Source organism: Dasypus novemcinctus, chromosome 27 (genome assembly GCF_030445035.2).
Source record: "Dasypus novemcinctus isolate mDasNov1 chromosome 27, mDasNov1.1.hap2, whole genome shotgun sequence".
NCBI classification, from domain to species: Eukaryota; Metazoa; Chordata; class Mammalia; order Cingulata; family Dasypodidae; genus Dasypus; species Dasypus novemcinctus.
In genome coordinates, this window is record NC_080699.1 from 11629978 (window position 1) to 11647118 (window position 17141).

At 37.5% G+C, this 17141-nt stretch overlaps 1 protein-coding gene across 9 annotated transcripts in view; it reads left to right on the forward strand.

Moving 5' to 3' along the window:
* The window catches only part of GRIA4 (glutamate ionotropic receptor AMPA type subunit 4), a 386269-nt gene that overhangs the window by 151340 nt on the left and 217788 nt on the right, over nucleotides 1-17141 (forward strand). The gene's annotated exons all lie outside the window — the stretch shown is intronic.

Here is a 17141-nt window from a genome sequence, read left to right on the forward strand (position 1 = left end):
TACAAGACAAAATAAATATGTCCTTACCCTCAAATGCAAATGAGTTAATGTTTTGGAATATCTTAAAATAATAGCAGGTTGAGCCATAGCAGTGAGCTTGTAATACAAACTTTCAATGAATAATTAAAGAGTCATGACAATGACAGTAGAGATTTGGTGGTAAGGCTTCTGCTTTCTGGCTGCATTTCACTTTATATTTGTTAGGTTCTGAAGATTAGTAAGCAATTCCCTACAGCCTATATGTTGTAGAAACAAGGTGAGTGATTAGCATATTATTAGTTATTAACCATCAACGATCCACACAGTTTTTTACAGTGTTTCATATGGCTTGATTTCTCAGGTTCAAACATAATTTAAGGAGTTCCCATGTATTGTTTTTTTCAGTTTTATTTTTATTTAGTGACTGGAATCGTAACATATTTCAAAATGCTCATTGGGGGGAGCATATGGGTGTTTTCTTCAGTCCTTTTTATTTCAGGTGCCATAGTCATGGGAAGACAGGAAGTAGAATGAAGGCAACATTTTAACATCTTTGAATAGGATTCAATCTATGTAAAATGAATAAGGATAACAAATATTCTCCTCTCCCTCATAAAACAAAAAATAAACAAGCAAAATAGTCTTTTGAAGATATATCATATCAACCTTCAAAAGTCCAAAGTATAATTTCCTAATTTTCTGAAGTGAAAATCCATTTAATAAATTCATCTTATTAAAATCCACATATTCAATTAGATGGATCCAGTGTGTGTATAAGACATGGCACTAATGGTGGTCCTGGGACATCACTTATATTGGCATTCATAGTAAATTAGCCTTTCAGAAACAAGCTCAATATGTTTAAGATCATCAACACATTTTCTGCATTGTTGCAACACACTCTAATTCTCATAGGAAATATGAGAACCTACCATTTGATCATTTTCCAATAATTAACAATACAAAGCATTCTAGAGAATGAACTACAGATTAGAGAAATTGTCATGCATTTCTAACTGCTGGAAAAATGTGTAAGCAAGAAGTCACAGAAAATTGAATCATAATGACAAGAAATATACATACATTGGGATGTGTCTGAGATGTTTCTGCTTGTGGTTCATTATGACATAGCTCAATTATCTGCTTTGGCAGAAGAAAGAAGCTTATTGTGGGAAGTGGACGTGGCTCATGCAATTTTGCTCCCACCTACCACATGGGAGGTTTTGGGTTCGGTGCCTCCTGGAGAAGACAAGCAAGACAGTGAGTTGGCACAGTGGGCCAGCATGGCAAACTGACGCAACAAGGTGATGCAACAAGATGATGCAGCAAGGAGACACAAACTGGAAAGACAATGAGAGACAGAACAAAGCAGGGAGCGAGGTGACTCAAGTGATTAAGTGCCTCTTTCCCACGTGGGAGGTCCCTGGTTTGGTTCCCAGTGCCTCCTAAAGAGAAGACAAGCAGACACAGAGCACAGAATGGACACAGAGCAGAAAGCAAGCACAAACAATGAGAATGAGGGGGTGGGAATAAATAAAAAAGTCTTAAAAAAAAAATGCTTATTGTATGATATCTTAGTCTCACAGAAATCCCAGTTAGATGTGTGTTTCATTTTTCCTAGTTGCTGTCTAAACCAATGCTTATCCAGAATTGGGTGTGCCATTCATGCAAACACTCAAAAAAATAAGGAATAAAAAAGTGGCACTTCGCTTTTAGGCCAGTTTATACTTCCCAGTGTCCTCACTACTGCACAGAAAGTCAGATGCTCCAAACTTGAGCCAATCCCTGTTACCACTCATCATGGAATCTCTCTACTCTAAGCAGACATACCTGGTTATTTACAGAATCTTTTTCCCAGTTAACTTTCTGCCTGAAAAGACTTAAACTCATCATGGCAAAAGCACTATTTCTTCTAACATGGCATTTTGTAACCTTTAACCTCCTTATTGCCTTGCTGCACAAAACCTAGTGTATCCTTGTAGTCATCCTACAATTAATCTGCTCCACTTCTAACCAATTAATGCAGTTCACTTTCTAGAATTTTTACCTTAGTTCTCTTCAGTAATTGCTTCAGGCTGAATAGCTAGTCCTCTGTATTGTTGTCCATTGTTATACCTCAAGGTCAAACAGATACCTTTACTCCAAGTAGTAATTGCATGAGTGAAAACTAAGATGTCAGGAAAATAGCCACTGCTTGCTTTTCAGGTGGTCCATCATGCAGTGATACCATCAGACTTCCCAATATCCTGGGTCTTAATCAGGTACTCTCAAGGGACAAGAATAATTGTTTCTCTTTGAAATTATTGTGATCATTTTATAAAATTAGTATCACCAGTCCAATTTAGTTCCTTTAAATATGGTACTTATATGTAGGGTTCACTCCTACCAAGTTCACATCTGTTGAATAAAAATAAATGTACTTAAACTCCATTGTCTCTAAGGTCCACTCAGATTATTTTATACTTTCTTTTTCATAACTCTAAAATTCTACCCTTTCCTTGTACATGGTGAACAGAAAGAGGAAGATAGTAGGTAGCCTAAGACATCTCTATCAGCCAGTGAGACTCTTTGTGTATTTGATTGCCTCTGTAGAAGAAAACATTCATTCACTTATTCCTATTTAACCTTCAGTTAAATTTATCTGTTATTCTTCAGTAAATATTTATTGTTCAGATTGTCTGTAACAGACACTATGCTGGATACTAAAGATGCAATGATGAGCAAGATAGTTGTGAAAATAAATGTACTCGCTTACTATAAGTTCACTAGAAAACTGTATATTACTCCATCTGATAACCAGAAACTTGCCTTTGATACATAGTGTATTAGTCGGCCAAAGGGGTACTGATGCAAAATACCAGAAATTGGTTGGTTTTTATAAAGGGTATTTATTTGGGGTAGGAGCATACAGATACCAGGTTATAAAGCATACGTTACTTCCCTCACCAAAGTCTATTTGCACAAGTTGGAGCAAGATGGCTGCTGACATTTGTGAGGTCTCAGGCTTCCTGGGTTCCTCTGGGCTCAGCTCTGTTTTCTCCACAAGGTCAGCTATAGACTCTCAGGTGAACAACTGTCTTTCTCCCCCCGGGGCTCCAGCTTAACACTTCAGGATCAACATCAAAACTCGAACAATAAAAGCCCTAATCATAACTTAATCATGCCCAGGTACAGACCAGATTACAAACATCATCCAGTATCTGTTTTTGGAATTCATAACCATATCGAACTGCTACACATAGTGTGGTGGCTTGGGGCTCTATATCCCAGAAAAACATGTTCTTAAGCTTAATCCGTTCCTGTGGGTGGGAACTCATTGTAAATAAGACCTTTTGATGAGGCTGCTTCAGCTAAAGTGTACCCAGCTGAAACAGTATGGTTGTAATTCTACTACTGAAGACTTCTAGGGAAGACTGGAGAGTGAAAATCCACATGGGATCAGCCAGAAGCTGGAAGTCAGTGGACCTGAGGAACCACGGAGAGGCTGCCACGTTCATTGCCATGTGCCAGAAAAGCCAAGGAGCATCGGCTCTGGTCTTCTGGGAGAAAGCATCACCTTGAATGACACCTTTATTTTAGAGTTTTCTTAGCCTTGAAACCAGTAAATTACCATTGTTTAAGCCAATCTATCACCTGGCATTTGCTTTAGCAACCGGAAAGCTTAAACACACAACTTGATGTTTTAAAATACTGATTTGCACAACAGCTATTTTCCAAAAAGGTCATTGCCTTTTCTGAGAGAGAGTTATAAAACATATTTAAATACAAACTTTAATAAGATTTTGAATTGGAAAATAGTCTCCCTATACCAGCACAGTCCAGGAGAACTTACTGTGATGGAAATATTCTATTATCTGAGTTGTCAAATACAGTAACCACCAGGCACATGTGGCTGGTGAGCACCTGAAATGTTGTTTAAGCAACTGAGAAACTGTTTAGTTTTAACTTTAATTAAAGCCACAGGTGGCTAGTGACTACTGATTAGACAACATAGCAGCATATCTAACTGTTGAACTCATGTGAAACATATATTCCCCAAACTCTTCTTGATTCATATTTAACTATGTACAGAAAGAACACCTGTGCAAAATCCTTATAGTAATTTTCACACTGCATTGTGTATACATTTGTGTCTTTTCTTCTGAAGACTGCAAGTGCTCTCCAGTAATAATTATATCTCATTACATTTAGAATTTTGTGGCTAGCAGAGTAACCTCTGATAGACATGCTATAAATATGAAATGAACTAATGAACTACCCAAGTGATGTCCTTAACAAAATATATCAAACAATTTAGGGCTCTAAACAACTAACCATATAATTCCATTTTGATTAATGGTGCCATATTTTAATGAATTGAATAGTTAATAGAATAGCCAAAATAAAGAACTCACTAGGAGGGATGCTACTTGAATTATATGCAATATTCTTATCATGAAAACTGTCAAGCAGGCTGAAAGATAACATTCTTGACTTTGACCCAATTGAATGAAATATTTAGAAAATTCTAAGGAATCAATTTATCTGGTTAAATAAAACCCTGAAAGTTTTTCAAATCTTATTAATATGTCATTTTCCTTGAGTGAGAAACGTGACATTAATTGAAGCATGTATAATATAAGCAAAGATTGTTTTCCCCTTTGAAATAAAGCTTTTCAGAAGAATATGGTTTTTTACCTGTCTACTGCCCAGAATGTTAAGTGTTTATGATGAGTCACACCAATTGTGGCAAATTTATGACTGAGGAAGTGATGCCAAGAGACAGAAATCTGAAATTTTAAAATTTCTAACGACCAGAGTTGGTATTTTTCAGAATTAATCTTGTTTTACTAAATTTTGGTCCCCGTTAATGCTCAATTCTCTGCTTGCATTAGGGCTTTCCGGGCTATTGGCGTTATTTCAGAGGTTACTAAATGTCTTGTACTATCCAATATCTTAATAAATACATAACAGGTAAATAGTTCCTAGGAGAAATATACTTGGCAAAGCACAGAGCAGAAAAATTTCCTTTGGCTGTTTCCTCTGGTCTGTTTTGTATCTTTTCAGTATAGATTAATTTTCTTGACAAAAATATATCCTACACGTTTCATAACACATTTTCAGAAACCTAGGAGACTGTGTTCTGGGTGGCATAATGTGTGTCTCTTCTCTCCCTCCCGGTCGGCTGTGTATGAGGGGACAAGGGGATGGAAAGAGGTGCACGTTTGCATGGGGAGGGGCAGAGGTCTTATTTTATTACTACCTTTTGGATTTTGCTGTATAGATGTCTTTTATTTTTAAGCTGGCTTAAATCCTTTTGCTAAACTGCCTTAAATTCTTTTACAAAAAAATATTGAGATCTAAATAACAGAAAAAGGAATTAATGAGGAGGAAGGAGCATGCGACATCTTTATACGGTAACTCTCTAACTCCACAGTCAAAAAGCCTGTGTAAATGACTTACTTTAGGTAACCTTTCTATCGTCCTCTTTGGTTCTCCACTCCAATTATCTTTTCCTCTTTTTTCTTCCCCTATTGTCCCATTCTTTTCCTCTTTTTCCTCCTGTGCTCAGAGTCTAGAGTAATGGGTGGATACCCAAATTAATTTCAGGGGCACTGGGAACCCTCGTCCTTTGCCACTTGTGGATACTTAAATCCCCTTCAGGTCTAATCCATAAATAATATAGGAGGACCGAGCAGATAACTCAGGAATATGGCATACTGACTTCAGTTTACACCACAGTAAAAGTCCTGGTATCCATGATTTCTTTGGTGAGGGTGGAATGGAGAAGATCAGGAGTAACTACACACATATAAGTTGGTTTGGAGACACCCAGGGAGGAGATTTTAGGACCTCAGGGCAGATTGCAGAGGACCATTATTTCCTGATTCTTCGAAGCTCTCCTCAATTCCTAATTAGCAGACATGTTAATACTCTGCTGACACACTTCTGAAATTGATTGCACCACTTAAAATGCCTCTGGCCCATTTTTCTTATTAAAAACAAAATTAGGAACACAATAGCAAAACACAGTTAATTGACATATAAATTGAGAAGAATCATTCAGATTCTAAACCTCCACTCTTCAAGAATGAATAATAATTTATCTTTAATACCTACTAATATTTAACCCTGTTTTCAACTTATTTCCTAACCCAGAAAAAATCTTCAAGTTTAGAACCCTCATTAGAATGTAGATCTTTTCGTAAATCTCCCGTGAAGACCCTCAGGCAATTAATGTGTGGTTAGTGAACCCACCAGGATTTAGACTGTTAACTCGCCCAAATATATTTGCTTACCAGCTTTTATCATATCTTTGGCCAAGCTGACAAAGGCAAATATTTCCTTGAGGCCAATTGCTGGGTATAAGGGCAATCCATTCTACTAGGAGGAGTACAGCACTTAACTATATGCTTCAAGCAGGTGTCACCACTTCCTGCTGGAAACAGACCAGTGGGAGAGCAAAGAAAGGTACATGTCTGAAAATAACAATAGGGCCTCCCGTGGAGATGCTTGCTTGTAATTGAGGGAGAAATAGTTAGTAATCAGAAGCAGGCCAGGCGACGCCCACTCCTTTGTAGTATATCCTTTGGAGCTAGTGCAGTATTTATTCCCAGCCCCCATTAACCCACATACCACAGGCGGTCTCCGGCTGTCTGCATTCTCACACTTGGGTTGGAGGGGAAGCAATGGACGGAAGGATGAGTGAGTGGGAGCAAGGCAGAGCCGTGTCGCTGTAAAGGGTGTGAGTTTGCTCCCCTTTCCCTGGGGAGAGGAGGCTGGTGCAGTGCCTGCCTGGTACCTCCCACTTACTGGTTAAAGAGGGAGGCATTTGAGAGCAGGCGCTGCAACTCAGCCTGAAGGAGTACTGAAATCTAACCAGGCACATAAATCAGAACAGGATGAAAAAAAAAAGGGACTGAGCAAAGCATAATGGTGGGAAACTAAAACAAGGGTAGTCAAAGAAAGAAGAGAACAGAGCAAGGAGCAGCAAAATAAGCAATTGGAGAAATTCTGGAAACAAAGCTCAGAAGCCTGTGGCTGCTTTGCTGGGACAGCAGCCTTTCCAGAGTTCGTTTGAAGGGTTGTAGAGGCCTGCATGGAGGACAGGGAAGGTGCATCTACAGCCCTCCCTGAGCGTTCATGCTGGTCCTCCTATGATGGCACTGGACAGTGTTGACCAAGAGACCACCGCCCTGGCAGTTCTTCCTTCCCCAGTTTGTTGCGGTGCCATCCAGCGGCTCTGCTCCCAAAGAGGTAAGGATGAACAGAGCAAGACAACACACAGTAACCGCTCTGGAGATGCAGGCTGGTGGCACAGGTCTGATTTATTGAGAAAGTGTAGTAGCTTTTATAGACTGTGAGGCAACATACAAGCAGCTTACTGGCTATGCTAATTTAGCGAGGCTGATTGGTTCATGCGCTCTAGTTGCTGGGAGGGAGGCAGATTTCCGAGGGATGTACCCGGGCATGCCCCGGCGCCATCTTTTGGGCAGAACCCCAAAGGCCTTATAGTTAGAGAGGTTTTCCTACATCTAACAAGGTGTCGGCAGCTTGCCCACACCAGTTCCTTCCCAGTACCATTATTCAGTCCCTGAATGAGAGGGCAGAGCAGAACTGGAGGCCTCTTTGGAGGCCCTAAAAACTGGAAAGATGATTGAGTCTCATCCCCTGTAAATTCAATATTCAAATAGACTACAAAATACTTAAGTGTCTGGGAGTTAAAGTTCTGGTTTTTTCCGTGGTGACTATTTTGATGCTTTCTTTGAAATATTACATTTTTATTTAAAAAATCTTAGTTTGATGGAGCCCCGAGCATATGTTGAAACTAAGACAGAGAGGGCCAATGAGACAAAACATGTTCCTTGAGAATCTTTAAATTGATGGAATATGGGTATAATGTTTTAGCTACTTTCTTATCTGCAAAAGACAGAGTTGCTTAGGCTTTCTCACCAGTTCCATATTTCAGTGAACCATAACTTTCTACAGCAGTAAATTTGCAAATGATTTAAAATTTTCTGACAACTTCTTCATTTGCAGATGTTGCTTCTCTGAAAATCTGGAGAGGAAAACACTTCCTTTTAGAGCTCTGACTGAATATGTTGCTTTAAGATAATTATATTGCCTCAATGAATTTTTCCTTCTATTATGAAAAAAAAACAAAAGTGTCTATAATGACAATGCACAGTTAAGGGTGAAATCCTTAACAGTGTGAAGCATGTCAGAGGATAAGGTTTACTCAGCTGATATGCTTTATAACATTGTCACTAGATTACCACACATTTGCTGTCAAGATTATGGGAAGCAGTAACCTATGTGATGTGATGGAAAAGAAATTTCAGATGCATCTTCCTTATAATTGAAGTTATGACAGCCCTGCCAATCTTTCGCATCTTCAAATATTCCGGCATTGTTTCATTCGCACAGATGCTGTCAGTGTAGATCAGTCTTAAGAGCACAGTCCTAGGTGCCTCGGGTCACGTCGCGGCTCTACCAGTGACTCCATGGCTGGCCTTGGCGTAGTTCCTTAAAATCACTAGGCCTTAGTTTTTTTTATCAGAAAGACAGGTTTAATGATCAAATCTACGAGGTCACTGTGCTCATAAAGTTTCTGAAGTAGAGTACATACTGTCTAAGTTTTAGCTATTATTCTGTTACCATTATTAGTTTTATCATAATTACTATCATCCTGATCCTTATTAGTGTACTAATGACCCCATAATTTATGCTTAAATTCCAAAAAATATGTATCATTTTAATATTCTTATTCTTGAATCAAAGGTGCTTGGTTAATATTTTACGTTTTTAAGACACAAAAGTTTATAATAAATGGACGTGTCTGAGTCTAAATATGAGACTGATGAAGAAACTGAGGCATAAATTCAGGATTGCTTATCTTCTGATTCCTTCATAGACTTCCATTACCCTCACTGCTTCTGAAATACTGGCAATTCCCCTGGAGTCTGTCCTCAGCAACTTTGCTTTGGTAATTTTCTAAAGTACAAAACTGCTTATGTCACTTTCCCAATTAGAATGACTTCATGACTTTTCATTACCCTTGATATGCAGTCCAAATTGCTTACTAGACACTCTGCTATCTTTCTCCTGATTGCTTCTCCAGTCCCATCACATAGCCCGAAACACTGAGTGCTAGCCAGGCTGGCCTTCGTAAAAATTCTTTGAGCACCCTGGGTTCTTTTTCTTGCCTTGAGAGCTCTGCACGTAACCCCATAGCCTCTAACATTTTTTTCCTTCTCCTCTTCATTCTCCTGCATCAACCAGGTTTCTCACTGGCTCCAGTACTGACGTCCTCAAATCCATCTTTCAAGTACCTGGCCAGGGTGAACTGTCTGCACAACAAACCATAGATATGTGTGTCTCTTCTGTGCTTTAAAACGTTGATAAGATCCAGAAATCATACTTCCAGATACCTTTTGGGAAGACTCTCCTATGTGTCTGGAAGCAATAATTCAATAAGACACTTGTATTCCTATGATATTTCCAAGGAAAATGCCACAACTGGGTAGAACAGAAAATGTTTATACACTCTTCTATGTTGGGTGGTATATTGGTTTGGAATAGTTTAGGCTGCAAGTAACAGCGGTTACTAATAGTGGCTTACAAATATATGCATATATATTTATATTAAGTACATGTGATACGTGGAGATGAGCTGCTGCTATGGAAGCTCCCTCATCCTCTGAGAATCAGACATCTATTATTGGTGCTACATTATCCTCAACTTGTAGCTTCACTTTAAGATCCATAGTGGCTACTCAAGCTCCAATCATATCCATCTTGCAGTCCATAAGAAGGGGGCTAGGCAGAATAAAACCACACCACCTCCTTTGGAACATGTGCTGCAAGCCTTACATGGTATTTCCCTTTGGTCAGAACTTGGTTGATGTCCACTCTTATCCTCAATTGAAGGTGAGAATTGAAGATTTTACTTTAGGGGCATAGATCTGGCTCTAATACCCTCATTCCATAAAGGGGCACAGTGTCCTGCAGGGTTTTTGCTTTATTGAACAGTATTTAGACATTGGTACCATGGCTAAATTCCTCCATAGCACAGAAGGGAGTGCCACATGAGGCAGGGCAGAGAATGAAGAAAGCTGGTGTTGGCACAGGAGAAAATGGTGGCGGGGCAGACATGGGAGGTATTTCAGGTGGTTTGTGGTGGCCATGAAAAGTTATTTCTATTCACTGTCTGTCCTGTGAGATATTCAATAAAATTTATATTGTTCATAGAGTTCCGTTGAGAATGGAATTGTTGAGAGCCAATCCTACTCTGGCTGACACAAGACAAAACTGAGGCTGCCTGTGAAAACAGCCCACGGTGGTTTAGTTACACTGTCTCAGATTGTCATCACCTGTAGGACTAAATGCAGCTCCCTTCACATGCCCCATGACCACAAACCGAATCCTTGCAGTGCATCTCGAAGACCATTCTGCACCTTGTCTTGATGGACTTTTATCCTGTGACCTCTGGTGCTGAAGTGCCCTTACCTATTTCTTCACCCTGATTAGCCCCTAAGCATCCTTCAAAATACAGCTTCCCTGCCACCCTTCCACCTTTACTGTATTCAAGCCCTGTCCTTAATGCTCTCGTGTAATGTAATGCCTCTTTCAGTACAGCGCGATGGTTAAGAGCACAGGTTCTGGAGCCTGCCTGTCAGCATCCAAGTCCAGTCCTGAAGTTTACTAATTGATTGGCCTCAGGCAGTTGCTTTAACTTTTTAGGACTTCAGGTTCCTCCTATGTAAATGCAGCTAGTAAAACTCCATACTTCATTTTTATCAATGTATGTAAAACAAACTTAGAACCATGTCTAACAAATTTCTGTTTGTTATTTTGTATTTTGTATATTTTATAATTTTATAAATTTTATAATTTATGAAATTGTAAATAATTTTATAAATTTTATAATTGTGGGTCTGTCATCTCTTTGAAGCTGCTAAACACAGGACTTGGCACAGTGGAGTATCTTAGTAAACATTCAATGAATCCAGGCATGAAGAAGTAGGATGAAGGAATGGGAGTGGCAGTGTACAATCAGTCAGCTGACTGGCCAACTTTCTGATGTGTCTTCCAAGACAGAAGTTTCTATTTTAAAATTAATACCTATTATCTTCAAAGGCTGAGAATCCAAAACCATTCTATAGCTAAAAAAATAGTCACTCACAATATGAAAAACAAAAACTCTTGGTGAGTCTACTTTAATATAATATTGCAGTCCATTTTCTCAAGTCAGTATTTCCAACTTCTTCCTTTGGTAGCTTCTACTATTATAACTTTATATTAAGCCTTTTTCTTATTCTACCTCAAGAGTTTTTTATATTGCTGATATTTAATTATTCCATAAAAAATGTATAAATTATGTTCTCTAATTCTAAGAAAGGCCTGTTGAATTTTAATTGAGATTTATTGCAGCTATTGAAAAATTTGGGATTAATTGACATCTATGCAATAACAAATCATCCAAATCCATATGTATGATATTGCTCTCTGTTTATGTAGGTTATTGTCGATAAGTCTTTATAATTTTCCCCTGCAAATATTGTACACCATTTTTTTAGATTAATTTCTGTCCTAATTTTTTGTTAAGTAAAAAGTAACATTTATTTTTTGTGCATTGAAATGTAATTGCTTTGCATATCCACTTATAGTTAGGTGCTTTTATGAGCTCTTGAGTTTCTTCTAATAAGTTGTTTATAAATTTTTCAGGTTTTCATAAGAAAAATAATACAAATAATGATGGTTTTATCTCTTTTAAGTTTTAAAATAATTATTTCTTTTCCTATCTTACTGTGCTCACTAGGACAATCAGTATCATACTGAAAAGAAACAGAGATAGTGCCGAAGGGAAAACATGTAATGCTTAACTATAAAGTATAATATTTTCATTTTATTTCTGTAAATGCTATTCAAAAAAAGGATTCCTTTTTAATTCCTGGTTTGCTGCAGGTTTTACCAGAAATTTGTCAAGATTTTTTTTTTTTTACTATGTACTAAGATAATCGTAGCAGTTTCTTCTTCAAATAATTTAATGTGGTGAATTACATAGATTTTCTGAGGTTAAATCAACCTTATACTGCTGTAATAAAACTGGTTTGGTCATACTGTAGTTCCTTTATATCTTAAAGGAATTAAATGTGCTAATATTTTCTTTGTGTTCTTAGAACTTTGTTCCTTAGTGACCTATAATTTTCCTTTATCACACTCTAATTAATTTTTTCTAACAAGGCTATTCTGGCCTCCAGGAATGTGCTTTCACTCAAAAGTTTGGTAGAACATGCTTAAAACATTTGGCCATGAATGTGGCAGGAACTTTTAACCAGTCCTTCAATGTATATCATGATTATGAGACCTATTCAGTTTTTTCAGTTTTCCTTACTTAGACTTAACATATGTAAAATTCATTAACATGAAATTGTAATGCATTCTGGTTAGAAACTGTGTTCCTCATGTTACTAATTCTTTGAAATTTGTTGGAACATCTTTCATGTCCCAATACTTGGTCAAATATAATGATATTTCATGGGGGCTTAAAAGGATATTTATTTTCTGTTCTTTGGCTCCACCATTCTGTATAATCATCATGTTTTGTGCAAGTCTTCTGCATCTTTATTAAATTTTTGTCTGCTTGTCTTAATTGAGAGCGGTACCTTGAACTCTCCCACTTGGGTCATGGATTTTTAAATTCTTTACTGTAGTTCTATAAATGTTTTGCTTTATATGTGATATATTTTAACAAAATACTTAATAATTTTTAGTATCTTCCAAGTAAATTGAACCTTTTTATACTATGTAATGAATTACTCTCTCATTAATACTTTTTGTCGTGAGGTCTATTTTTTTCTGATACTAACGTAACTACCCATACTTTCTTTGGTTCATATTTTTCAAGTGTATCTTTTTTCCATCTTTTGATTTTCCTTATCCTTATATCCTTATGTTTTAGGCATCTCTTTTTGACGCCACAACTGCTAGATACTTTGCCATGTGTGTCACATATTTAATTCTCTCTAAATTCTAAATGTAAGTAGAATTATTCTCCCATTTATTCCTGAGGCAGCTGAGACTTAGAAAGCTTACATAATTTGCCCAAAGTCACTGGCAGTCAGGACAGAGCTAGGGCTGCACCGCTCTCAATTTACAGACTCTGACCATTAACCACCATGCTATGCTACATACCAAGAAAAGTTTACATTATGTCTATTATGGCTAACTCAGTGAAGGAGCATGATCTCTGTGAGGGATCAGCAAACTTTTCCAGTGAAAGGTAACTAGTAGATATTTTACACTTTGCAAGCCATACAGTCTGTCACAACTACTCAACCATTCATCGTAGTGCACAAGCAGCCATTGGCAACACGGAAATGAATGGACGTTGCTGTGTTCCAATAAAACTTTATTTATGGACAATTAAATTTGATTTCCATGTGATTTTCATGTATCACAAAATATTCTTGATTTTTGTTCAAACACTAAAGTGTAAAATTCATTTATAGCTCATGGGTTGAACGAAAATAGGGAATTGGCCAGATTTGGCCCATGGGCTATAGTGTGCAGTATGTTTATAGATTTCAATTTAAAATGCTATAATTTTTAAACATTGTTTTGTTATTAAATAAGATTAGCCTGTGTTGCATGGGAAATCTGCTAGTTAGATATGATTCCCCAATTATTTGAATAAATGGGAGTGTTACAGCACTTATGAGCATGCACAGGTACATTTTCCCAAGATACCTGTTACTCATACGCCTTTTGAAAGTCTTAATGTTTAAACTCCATAGGACAAGAGCAAGGTGTCCTTTGATAAAATTTTGTCTAGGTAAGGTAATAACTTTCTGACAATTATTTTCTGGGGTTTAGTCTCTAACAGCTGAATGATTAGAATAGCCTTCTGATCCAGCACTACAGTAGTCAAATCTCTGTGCCGTGTACTAGTTTGTTTTGGGAGTACTTACCTGCTCTCCTTTGCTTCACGCTTTTTTTTACATCTTATCTTACCTCTGTGCTACATCCTAACAAATTACTAAATAGCATACAAAATGGCAATCATTGTGAAAAAAGAAACTGTGCAATGTAACCTAGAAACCATGTTTCAGTGCTTGGTCTATGCATGGTGCCACGCTAAACAGAGTAGGGAGATGGGAAAATAGCAGGTTCAAAGTAATGAAAATTCTAATGCCATTTGAGGGGAGGCCAGAAAGTTTCTCAAGAAATAGGCCTTAAGTGGGTAATATTTACACTAGAAAGAATGGGAATGAGAGAAGAGAGCACTCCAGAAAGTGCAGACAACACAAACTGAGAAGGGAGGTGAAAAGTTCATGGAGTTTTATAGAAATTGTCAGAAGGCTGGGGTGATTAAACCCTTTAGCACATGGGGTTGTGAGGAGGTGGAAGTTGAGGCTGGCAAGGTGGTTGTGATAACAGAGCTTTACTAAGATTTCTCCAGGGTTATGCGTTGGCCCTGTGACACTGTGTATATGAAAGTTCACACTTAATATTTTCTAAAATTTATTTTAAGGATTTGATTCTGTTTTGATAGATGGCAGATTAAGATGATTACAAACAGCATCCTCTGTTAGAGAGAAATAGCATCAATACCCATCTTCCAACAATATGTCACTTTAATTTGGAAAGTAGATGAAAGCATTTAGTGAAGAATATGTTTCTCTGGGCCTTTTAAATGTTTGCCTACCTATGCCCTGCTGCTAGATTTTCCATGTATTAATAGTATTTTATATGAGCGTGCATTACTTTCTCTCACTTGACTAGGGACAATTTAGCTCTTTTCAAATGAACTTTAGAAAAGGATATGCAAGAGATACATTTTTATCAATTTTGACTTAGGGAAGATTTGAACTACAACTCAGATTTAAAAAATCTCTTTTATTTATAAGTATCTTAGAATACTCCAACACAATCTTAAAAGGCCAATTGAGAAACAGTAAATAGGGTCTGACATTTCTTTAACACTTTGTCATGGATATAGCCTTAAGAGATTAACTTTCTATTGTTTCATATAAAACTTGATAAATTATCTTAACTCCATATACATTTTCTACCTTAAATGAATGTTATTTGAAATATTTCACTTATCTCTTTTTGTGAATTATTTATATTGTATTATCTAAGATTTACTCAATTACATAGGAACTAAATGGTATATGGAACTGTAGAGTCAATATGCCTAGAAAGTCTAAAGAATACTTTTCCAAAGTAAATCTGTATTATGAAATGTTTCCCCCACCCCTTAAAATCTGTGTTGGTATACATATGAACCATATGTATTGTGGAGTTGGCAGTTTTTAAATGGCTAAAATGGCTGTTCAACTCAAATGAGAAAAGGTTGAGGTTCAAGTTGTATTCTTCCATATTAAATATATGTTGGCCTCATATTACTATAGTCAGGAAAAGAGAAATACTTTCTGAAAGGCCAAAGAGAAAATAAATACCAAAGAGAAAGGGAATTTTTTATTTTCTTAAGAAACTGTCTTCTTAGTAGCACCTTTAGTAGAACTTTTTTTTTCTTTTTGTCCAAATAATGAGAGCATGTTAGGTTTACCCTTACTAGATCCAAGAGCCAAATTAAAGATGCGCAGTTTGCAGAAGAAGCCAGTACAACCTACAGACAGATGTTACTATAGCCACAGAGCCCAGCAGTCCCAAAGTTCTGACCAGTGGTGCCATCAGCCCTGTGCCTAGGCAGGGCCTGAGACAGAAGTAGAGACCCACCAAAGCATCAAAACCTTGAAAAGCAAATTCAAAGGGCAGCCCATGTGAGTAGAGACCATGATGCAACTGTATTCACTATAGATTAGCACAGGGTACAAAGTGCAACAGGTAATGAAATAGTCAAGACGTTTCTGATCCAACACGGTGAAATATTCTTTTTCCAAAGTATAATGCTATACACAGATATTTAAATTAAAAGGACATTGAGTAATATTTTTAAAGATAACAGCAGTGGAATTGCATCAGCAACAACAGCAAGTTTTAAGGTACAGAAGAGTCATGCTCACTAGCCCAGTGCAGACAGAGTTGAAGAAGCCTTGAGGGAAGATGTTGCTGAAGATATCACTGATGAGAAAATGAGCAGCTCAGGGGAAGCAAATGTAGAACAGCTGATGCTGAAGCGTACAGGCAGGACCAAATCTGGGACGTGATCTTGGGCACTCCAACTATAGCCTGCGGCTGTTTCTTTTTTTGTAAATAAAGTTTTATTGGCACATAGCCACACTCATTCATTGAGTTTGGCTGTTTTAACTCTGCTACATCAAGTTGAGTCATTGCCATAGAGACTGCATGCCTTGCATGCAGACTGCAGGGCTCGCTTAACATCTTTACCCTCTGGCCTTTTATGGAAAAACATATGCCAACCCCTGACCTAGAACCTCCTTTAAAACCATACTACATCATTAGAATTATCTTATGCATAGGAGACACTTAATTTTTTAAAAATTTTTTTAAAGATTTATTTTTTTTATTTAGCCCCCCCTTGCCGCTTTCTTGCTGTCTGCTCTCTGTGTCCATTTGCTGAGTGTTCTGTGTCTGCTTGTCTCCCTTTGTTGCATCATCTTGCTGCACCAGTGCTCCACGGGCATGGACCGTCAGCTCCTTGTGGGCACGGGTGAGCCCGCCTTCACAAGGAGGCCCTGGGAAGCGAACCCAGGACCTCCCATATGGTAGACAGGAGCCCAGTCGGTTGAGCCACATCTGCTTCCCAGAGACACTTAACTTTATATTTGTTCTATCTATGCTTATATTACTAAGAAAACAAAATTTGCATAATACAAAATATATTTTTTAAATCACTCATAAAAGGAACTCAGTAAGTACTTGCGGGGTTGGTTTCAGAATCTATGGCAGAATGTGAATATGGGCGCCATGGAAACAGTAAACCCATAAATATAGCAGTACGTGTTTGCACCTGATATTTTGCATTTTCAGCCTAACTAGGTCTTGATTTAAATATTTTTCACCATAATAATGAACTATTCCTTTCAATAAATAGATTACTAAAACGCAAACCTCTCTTTGAGGAGTGATATTTCCTATTTTCGAGGATATCATGGAATTCTAGACCTAATCAAAATCTCTTGTGTAAATTGTCAAACTAGGGATTATGTGGAATGCTAATTGTTTGCTTGAATTTATATATGATATATGTC